Source organism: Suricata suricatta, chromosome 15 (assembly GCF_006229205.1).
Source record: "Suricata suricatta isolate VVHF042 chromosome 15, meerkat_22Aug2017_6uvM2_HiC, whole genome shotgun sequence".
NCBI lineage: Eukaryota > Metazoa > Chordata > Mammalia > Carnivora > Herpestidae > Suricata > Suricata suricatta.
This window is the reverse complement of record NC_043714.1, coordinates 55,283,245-55,292,039: the sequence shown is the minus strand read 5'-3', so window position 1 is coordinate 55,292,039 and position 8,795 is coordinate 55,283,245. Positions and strand designations below refer to the sequence as shown.

The 8,795-nt window shown below is 37.4% G+C and overlaps 1 pseudogene; it reads right to left on the bottom strand.

Annotated features, from left to right (window-relative positions):
* Window positions 1-2,020: 2,020 nt before the first annotated feature.
* On the bottom strand, window positions 2,021-2,533 carry LOC115278842 (annotated as a pseudogene).
* Window positions 2,534-8,795: the final 6,262 nt, after the last annotated feature.

Genomic DNA, 8,795 nt, shown 5'->3' with positions numbered 1-8,795 from the left:
AACATTCTCACAACTACACAAAATATGAAAACCAGGAGCCTGGTAGGCTCTGGTGGAGGCAGGGCAGACATACTTGGGGTTCACCAAAAGCATCATCCCAGAAAATTGGCACTATTAGGCTTATCTGAAAATTCCCAGAAAAGTTCAATTTTCAGGGTTTGTTTCTATTCAGTCTGACTGAGAGCTTACTCTGTATGAACAGCCCTACCTACACAACATTTATAAAAAATAATCAGCAGCAATTGTTTAAGATCACAGCTGCCTTAGGTGGCATCATCAACTGGAGTTAACAAAAGCCTGGAAAAAAAACCCTAAGAGAAAAAGTGGAGGAATTGAATGGTCTTGGGGGGCTTTAAAAGCTCTTATATAAATCTGGAAACCTCGAAGGTCACGTACACATCCAGGAAAAATCTGAAAAGACCTAAAGCTCTTACTTCTGGCTGATCTTAAGGTTCTGCATAAGTTGCCTAAGGGAACTGTAGACTCCCTACCAGAATGTTAAAAGTTTAAACACACACTCTCTCTCTCTCTCTCTCTCTCTCTCTCTTTCTCTCTCTCTCTCTTTCTCTCAGTGCTCTTAAGCAAAGTTGGGAGACTTAAGAGCTCAAAGAATAAAATAATATTTCAGTAAAATTATTAGATGACCAAGATAATCAAGCAGACAATTCAGTGACCACATATGACAGGGAATTTAGACTTTACAGAATTAGTTCAGGAAAGTCACAAGCAAATAGTGGCAGTGGCAACAGGAAACAGCATCAACAACAAATCCTGGCAGGTGGGAAGGACTCTGATTTCCAGAGCTGCTGCCAAGATATATTATTTAAAACTTGAGGCACACCTGGGTGGCTCAGTCAGTTAAGCATCTGACTTGGGCTCAGGCCATGATCTTAGGGTTTGTGGGTTAGAGCCTTCCATCGGGCTCTGCACTGACAGCTCAGAGCCTGGAGCTGCTTTAGATTCTGTGTCCCCCCTTCCCACCCCTTTCTGCCTCTCCCGGCTTGTGCTCTCTCTCTCTTTCAAAAATAAATAAATAAGCTTTACGATTTGAACACAGGACAATTGAGATGGTCTTATCTGAGGATCCAAAAGAAGAAAATGAAGGTATATAAATGGAGCTTTATAGACCTGCAGGACACCCTCAAGCATAAAAATGTATGTATCAAGAGACTTCTGGAAGAAGAAAAAAGGAGAAGAAGAAAAAAGGAGCAGGAGAAGAAGAATAAGAAACAAGAGAGGGGAGAGAGTAACAGGAGGAATATTTGAAGCTATAATAGCCTAAACGTGCCTGATTTGATTAAATAGATCAATCTGCATATGCATGAAGCTTAAAAACCTCCAAGAAGGAAAATTCAAAGAAATTCACATCTAGATGCATTATAGTCAAACTATCTAAACCTAAAGATGGAAAAAGATTCTTATAATTCACAAAGTCCTTGCAGCTATTTCCATTTTCAGTGAGAAATTTTGGATGTTCTTCTAAAAATATGTCAAGTGATATAAAGTTCCTTAAAATTCTTATTAGAGTACTAGACACAAAGGATTTGAAGACTAAAAATTTAGGATATAAGGAATTCATGATTAACTTTACTTGAGTGGAATAAAAACAACTGTGTGAAAGATATTTTTAAATCATCGTTAATTGGAAATACATGAATATGGTAAAATATTCAAGTAAAACATTTATGAAAAGGAATGTTTTCATCTTACCTACATCCAGGTATTGTTAATACTGCCTTTAGCATCCTATATATAGAAATGTAGACATGTGCATTCTTTTTTACATAAAGGTTAGCATAATTTTATTTTTTTACTCAATTTCTATTTCATCATCGGAAGCTTAACTCTGCAATCCAGCTAGATTTGGAGGGGAGTAAGGAAAATATGGGACCCATAGTACGGCAGGGAGAGCACAAAGATTATAGGATATTTCCAGAAGATAGGGGTGGAGGGGTGCTTTCTGAGCTACAGAAGGAATGGTCTGGTAGTTGAGATAAAGCACAAGTCAACTTTTTCAGATTTATCCACCGTCAGCAATAGTGATCTTCTTACTGGTCTTGCCATTCTTGGATCCAAAGTGCTCCTTGGCTTCCACAATATTCCTGCCCTCTTTCACCTTGCCAAAGACCACATGCTTGCCATCCAACCACTCAGTCTTGGCAGTGCAGATGAAAAACTGGGAACTGTTTGTGCTGGGTCCACCATTTGCCATGGACAAGATGCCAGGACCCATATGCTGCAGGATAAAATTCTCATAAAAGATTCTTCCATAGATGGACTTGGCACCAGTGCCATTATGGCAAGTAAAGTCTCCACTCTAACGCATAAAACCCAGAATAATCCTGTGAAAGCAGGAACCTTTATAACCACATTTTTCCTCCCCAGTACTCAGAGCATGAAACTTGTCTGCTGTCTTTGGAACTTTGTCTGCAAACAGCTCAAAGGAGATGCAGCCCAAGGGCTCGCCACTTACCGCGGTGTGGAAAAACACCATGGGGTTGACCGTGGCTGGGCAGCAGCATCTCCTAGACATAATTTTCCTTTTACAGCATAATGTGCTAATCTCCCATATCACCTACAGATATTTCTGCCTCTAATTCTTTAGAATCCCATATTTTATTGTAATATTCCCAACTATTTAGAGGGTTTTCAGTATTTGACTTAGAAAATTAGATTTAAGGGGCACCTGGGTGGCTCAGTTGGTTGAGCGTCCGGCTTCGGCTCAGGTCATGATCTCACGATTGTGAGTTGGAGCCCTGTGTTGGGCCGTGTGCTGACAGCTAGCTCAGAGCCTGGAGCCTGCTTTGGATTCTGTATCTCCTCTCTCTCTCTGACCCTCCCGTGCTTGCGCTGTTTCTGTCTCTCAAAAATAAATTAAAAACATTTAAAAAATAGATTTAAGATTAACCTTTGTGGTAGTAGTTTTCTAGTTGGCTTTGATGTAAAAGGCATGGAAGATAGAAGGAACAACCACGGGAGGTAGGAAAATGTGAAACAGTGTAGTGCATTGCAAAGAATAAATGTAGTCTAGGATCGCAGCAGCTGCCTACCCACGTGACAGATGTGGTAGCAAAGCGGGGGACTGCCCTTCAAATCAGCAGTTTCTTGTTAAACTGTATATCTTACTTTCCTATTAAAAATATGCACAATAGCCAACAAATGGAGCAACCAGCAAGCCAAACATCACCAAACTCCTCCCATCTTTCTAAAACATAGCTTCTGTAAATAAAGCATTGTAATAATCTTGCTTACTTTGTGTACTCATAATGTCTGACACAATTTGTGCAAAATAAAAAATAACATTCTCTAGAAATTATGCAAGTTGAAAGCATCTTTGCACCAGTGTTAATGTATTTTAAGTAATCACAAATTAATGAATGTGGTCTTGTCTATATTACAACAAATTATTGCATAAATTATTTTACAATTATATAGGTAATGTTAAAACTCTGTATCTTAGAAATAAACTGAGTATCAATAAGAGGAAACTAAAACTTTCTTGGAATTCTAGGGGCATGGAATTACTGCCCAAAGTAGCAACCAAAAGTTTATTAGAACAAGAAATGTATGTAAGACTTTAAGAACCGTTGGAACTGTGTAATATGTACCATCTTATTGAATGCTAGAATTTGTGATTGCATATAAATATAATTGAGTTGCACAGAGTACTTTGGAAAGTCAATTAAATTTCTCCCCTCCCCAGCATTAGATAAAAACACAACATATAACCACATCTTCAGACAACATCATGGCAGGAACCTTATTTTAAACCTTCATACTATCACAAACGTCATGCCAAAATATGTATTAAAGCAGATTCTACACCCCCATCTGTATACTAATGTGGGATGGGAGAATTTCTTCTTTGCCTACACAAACTGACCATAGTGTCATGGAAATATTAAACCACAGGAATAGGAAACCTAAAGCCTTATGTGATAGATAAAGCTACTAAGCTCATACAACAAGTTGACATCAAAACTAAGATTACAATCCAAGATTCTCATAAAAAATGGAGACCTTTGAAAAACTGTAATTCTGTTACTTTTATTAAATGTTACATAGACAAACATGGATTCACCAATAAATCTAAAAAGTGGATAAATAAAATACTTTTATATTTAAACGAAATACCAACAGTAATTTACTAGTTTTGTCCCACTAATCTCTCCCTGGCCCTCCTATTACTTATGTGCTCAGGATGACTCCAAGACTGACTCAGTACTTGAAGAGTAGAGTGTAACATCAGCATTTAATCCTAGATACTCTATAGTTTGAAATGCATAAATAGTATCACCTGCAAGAAGAAAAAAGAAATAAGAAAGGAAGGAAGGAAGGAAGGAAGGAAAAAAGAAAAAGAAAGAAAGAAAGAAAGAAAGAAAGAAAGAAAGAAAGAAAGAAAGAAAGAAAGAAAGAAAGGGAAAGAAAGAAAGGAAGAAAGGGAGAAAGGGAAAAGAAAGGCCAAACCTGGAAGGAATCTTCTACCTGCCTTTCAGAAAATGAGTAATTGTGTATTGGAAAAGGAGAACAAAAGCTAAATCAACTGTGTGTGATATTAGGGTTGTTCAAATCAATAAATCAGTTTGGGATTCACAGCTCTAACTGTTGACTACTGTGCCCCCAGAGGGAATGGAGGACAGGGGGACTAAGAACATCTCAAAATAAGTAAGCAGTTCCTTTAGATTAATAAACTCAAAGGAAATAAGTGGAAACAGGGACTGACCCTCTAAAGCAATCGGGAATGGAGGCTTCTGCATGTGTGGCTGGAGGAAAGGAAGTAAGGGACATAGTAATAGGCAAGAGGCATTGCATACTGGTATTCTTCAAATACAGTAGAAATGATTGAAGACTCATTACTACAGGGATTCTACAGACACGTAGATACATCTAAGAAGCACAGAGCAGGAGCTCCCCACTTGTAAGGGGCAGAGGTCGGGCCAGAGAAGACCTGTTGTCCCACCTGGACTTTTAGTCCATCTTTCCTCACACAATTAAGAGCATTATGGATGGATAACTGCGTGTGTCTGGGAAAGAGACCGCCAAAGGAGAGTGGGAGGGATTTGGTAGATTTTCCTGGTAATCATTGTGCTGCTGTGGAGAATATATCTCTGAGACAATTAACTTTGCCCAAGTCTTGAAACACAGGTTTGTAATTTCTCATATTTCATAATATCCTAGCATAACTACATACTGTAATGAAAAGAAAATCATGCATAGTTGTTAACAAGAAAATTTCAATTTGAAATCATATCCAGTTTCTCAAGGCATGAGACAGATTTCTTATTGACATAGAAAATTATCAATTTCTCTAAACCAGAAGAGAAAATATTTATTCCTAGAGAATCTATGTTTTATAAAGAATTTATATATTATTTAATGTCTACTTTCATAGAAGATCAAAGAGCTGTCTTTATGGACAGTTATGGGCATTAGCTACATATACAATTAATGTTTTATTTTTCTGCATTTTATAAAATCTAATATACTTCCATTTATGACCAGGGATGATAGACAAGATTAATAAGATTAATTTTTATCACTATAAGTTTTCTATTTCCTGTAGGCTAATGAAGGAAGCCCAGGGTCCCTTGATGCCTTGAAATATATATATATATGTACATATATATACACACATATATATATAATCAGAAAGATAAATGCATAGGATGCTGAAGAAAGTAAGAAAATGGGTAAAAAAGATGCAGGCTCTATAAATTCAGATAACCATTTTAATATATTATCATGAGGAAAATTAATAGGAGGTTAACTGATTTGCCCTGCAGTCATAGATCTATGACCAAGCCAAGGATTAGGGAATGAATTCTAAATTCATGTACTACTTTTTTATGACTACAACACTCTGCCTTTTCTCCATCACCACCAGTGCCACCTCCTCTTTCCAGGGGAAGGAATTCCCAGAGTCTGTTAGAAAACCATGTTACACAGTATGATAGTTGATTCTCAGGCCTCTGCAGCACCGTGTCTTTTGTTTGAGTTCTAGGTCAAAATACAATTGTTAAAGAGTCTATTTAACCCTGAATCAGAAGGAATCAATAATAAAGTTGCTGTACATTTTGAAGGCATTAAATACTCACAACATATATTTCTTATAGGCTTTTCTAAGAAGCAGAAATCACAGTAAAATTGACAATGGCAATTTTCTAGCCACGTTAAATTTCAAATCCATTAATCCATTTTTAATTTTTAATTTATTTATTTTAACATTTATTTGTTTTGAGAGACAGAGACAGATCATGAGCAGGGGAGTGGTAAAGAGAGAGGAACCCAGAATCAGAAGCAGGCTCCAGGCTTTGAGCTGCCAGCACAGAGTCTGATGTGGGGCTCGAACACACGAACCATGAGATCATGACCAGAGCTGAAGTTGGACGCTTAACCAATTGATCCACCCACCCAGGCGCCCCACATTTTTTATTTTTTAAAATAAAAAAATACATTCTTGATTTTCAGAAGCAAATTGTTACAACTCAGATTCTGAGTTGGCAAAATATGCAATGAAAGTTGCTTATGAACACAAAGTATGAAATTACTTTTTGAAAACAGTAAAGCAAATCAAACTTTTACACATGCTGAAACTTACCTACTCATTAAAAAAATGTTTTATAGCAAAGTAGTTTGTACCAGTTTTCTGATAATAAAGAGACTTGTCCTAATAAATCTGATTGAAAAAAAAAAAAGTCTTTCATTTCCTTTCAATTTTTGTTGACGTTGAGTAACGGTAATAGCAAATGGCATGAGTAATGATAGGAAGAATTGACTCAAGAAAAAAATCAATCCCTAGGGAGAAATGCTTTTCAGGCAACAAAAAGATTGTTTCCTTGGCCTGTGCTTCCCTGGCTTTCACTTCAGAGTAACATGAGTTTTCCCTCATATTTTATTCCTTTACAACAACGTGTGTGTCCTGCAAAATGGGAGAGCCTCTCCTGGGGCGGGGGGTCCTTCAGACATCTGCTTTCCTACTATTAATTCTGATGTGTCTCCAGACAGGAAACAAATGCACTGGTCGAAAACTTCCTCTCTAACAAGCAGAATTAGAAATGAACATCTGAGGAAGTATTTTACAGTGGACATGTTTTTGCATGAAGAAAATGCTACCCAATGTTAAGGATGTTGTCGAATGTTTGATATACAGTGTCAAACCCCTTTCCCAAGGTAACAGTTCTTCAAAAGACGGGTAAAGAAAATGGCATATTTAGCCGATAAAATGAAGGGCCAAACAAAATTATGTTTATTGTTATAACTAGCTATTAACAAATAGCTTAATTAAAGAAGCATGTGTGAAGATTCTTTTTGAGCAGATTTTTCTAAATGGTTATAGAATGTTGGTTCCATGAATGAGCTTTGAAGTGAGACAGAATGAAATTTATGTTGCAGGCCAACCGCCTCCTAGCTTTACGGCTTGATCAAATTAATAACCTTTTATTTTCCTGAAGTTACTTTTGAGCTCTTTCAAATAAAAAATTGAAGGGTTCCTAATGCAGAATTTTTGTTCAAAGACCCCTGTGTCTTGACTTTCTGTTTTGGTTTATTTTTGGATGCTCTGACCAGAACATGATGTAAGCGGTGAGGAAGACAGAGAGAGGAATATTTCTTCTTGAAATGGGATGTAAGAAATTAATAGCAGGTGCTCTGGCATATGAGCAAACGGCCCCTGGAGGCCCAGTGTGAAGGAGCCTTTTGCCAAAAAGACTAACTTACCCGTTTCTGAATTCCTCCTAGGCAGTTAACAAATTTTCGCTCCACAGGTTCGCTCTTATTCGTGTGGCTGTTATTTTCTTATCTATTTTTAATTTATTTTCTTATGATAAAATTGAGAGAATTGAGCATTCCCTTGCTCAGTAGTAGCTCCTGGAGCGAAGCAAGAAGCTTTCTGCAGCCCTAACTACCAAATGCTCTCCGACCACGACATTGTTTATTGTTAGATTGAAGTGTGCAGATTCTCTCTCCCTAACACCACACCGAGGACCGCTGTGTGTCCTTACTCCATTCCCATTCTTATCCTATGGCCATACAAAGTGCATCCTTTCTAAGAGGAAATATTGAAGCATATATGAACATCCTCCAGTCTTTTTGCAAGTAGTCAGTTTCGTAACTCTACGTGTAACTTAAAAGCATTCTTATCAGGTGTTTTTATGAATGCAGCTCTCATGAAACTTCATGAGGAATTATTACACAGGGTATATAACATGTTGAAACGTTATTAGCATTCCTGTGGAAGTTTCTCAGAGGAGAAATTCAATTATATTTCCTCCAAATCCTTAACCGCTGCTTTTAGTGGTGTGGCTAAAATCCTGGAGAAAAATAAACCTAACATTTCAATTATTATCATAAATGTTTTAATACTGGTAAAGGTCACAATGCACTTTAATGCTAGCAAGTAAAATGTTGCTAATCACCATGGCTTATTGATTCTTTTTAGAGATAAGTAGGAGAAAAATATGACACAGTTTTCATTATTTGATATACTTCAAGCACAGCAGCAATTCCAAATAGAAGCAGTATATGAATTTGGGGAGGAGCTTAAATCTTAGCAATTTTATTTGTCTAATAAGCCCAGTATGTTACTCAGTTCTTTGCCTTTAGGAACTCAGGCACTTCTATTAGAAAAAAATAATGCAGAGGAGCCCTTAGTGACTCAGTTGGTTAAGCATCCAACTTAGCCTCAGGTCATGATCTCAAGGTTTGTGAGTTTGAGGCTGTCTCAGGCTCTGTGCTGGCAGTGTAGGCCTGGAGCCTGGTACAGATTCTGTGTCTCCGCTCTGTCTGTCTCTCTTTCT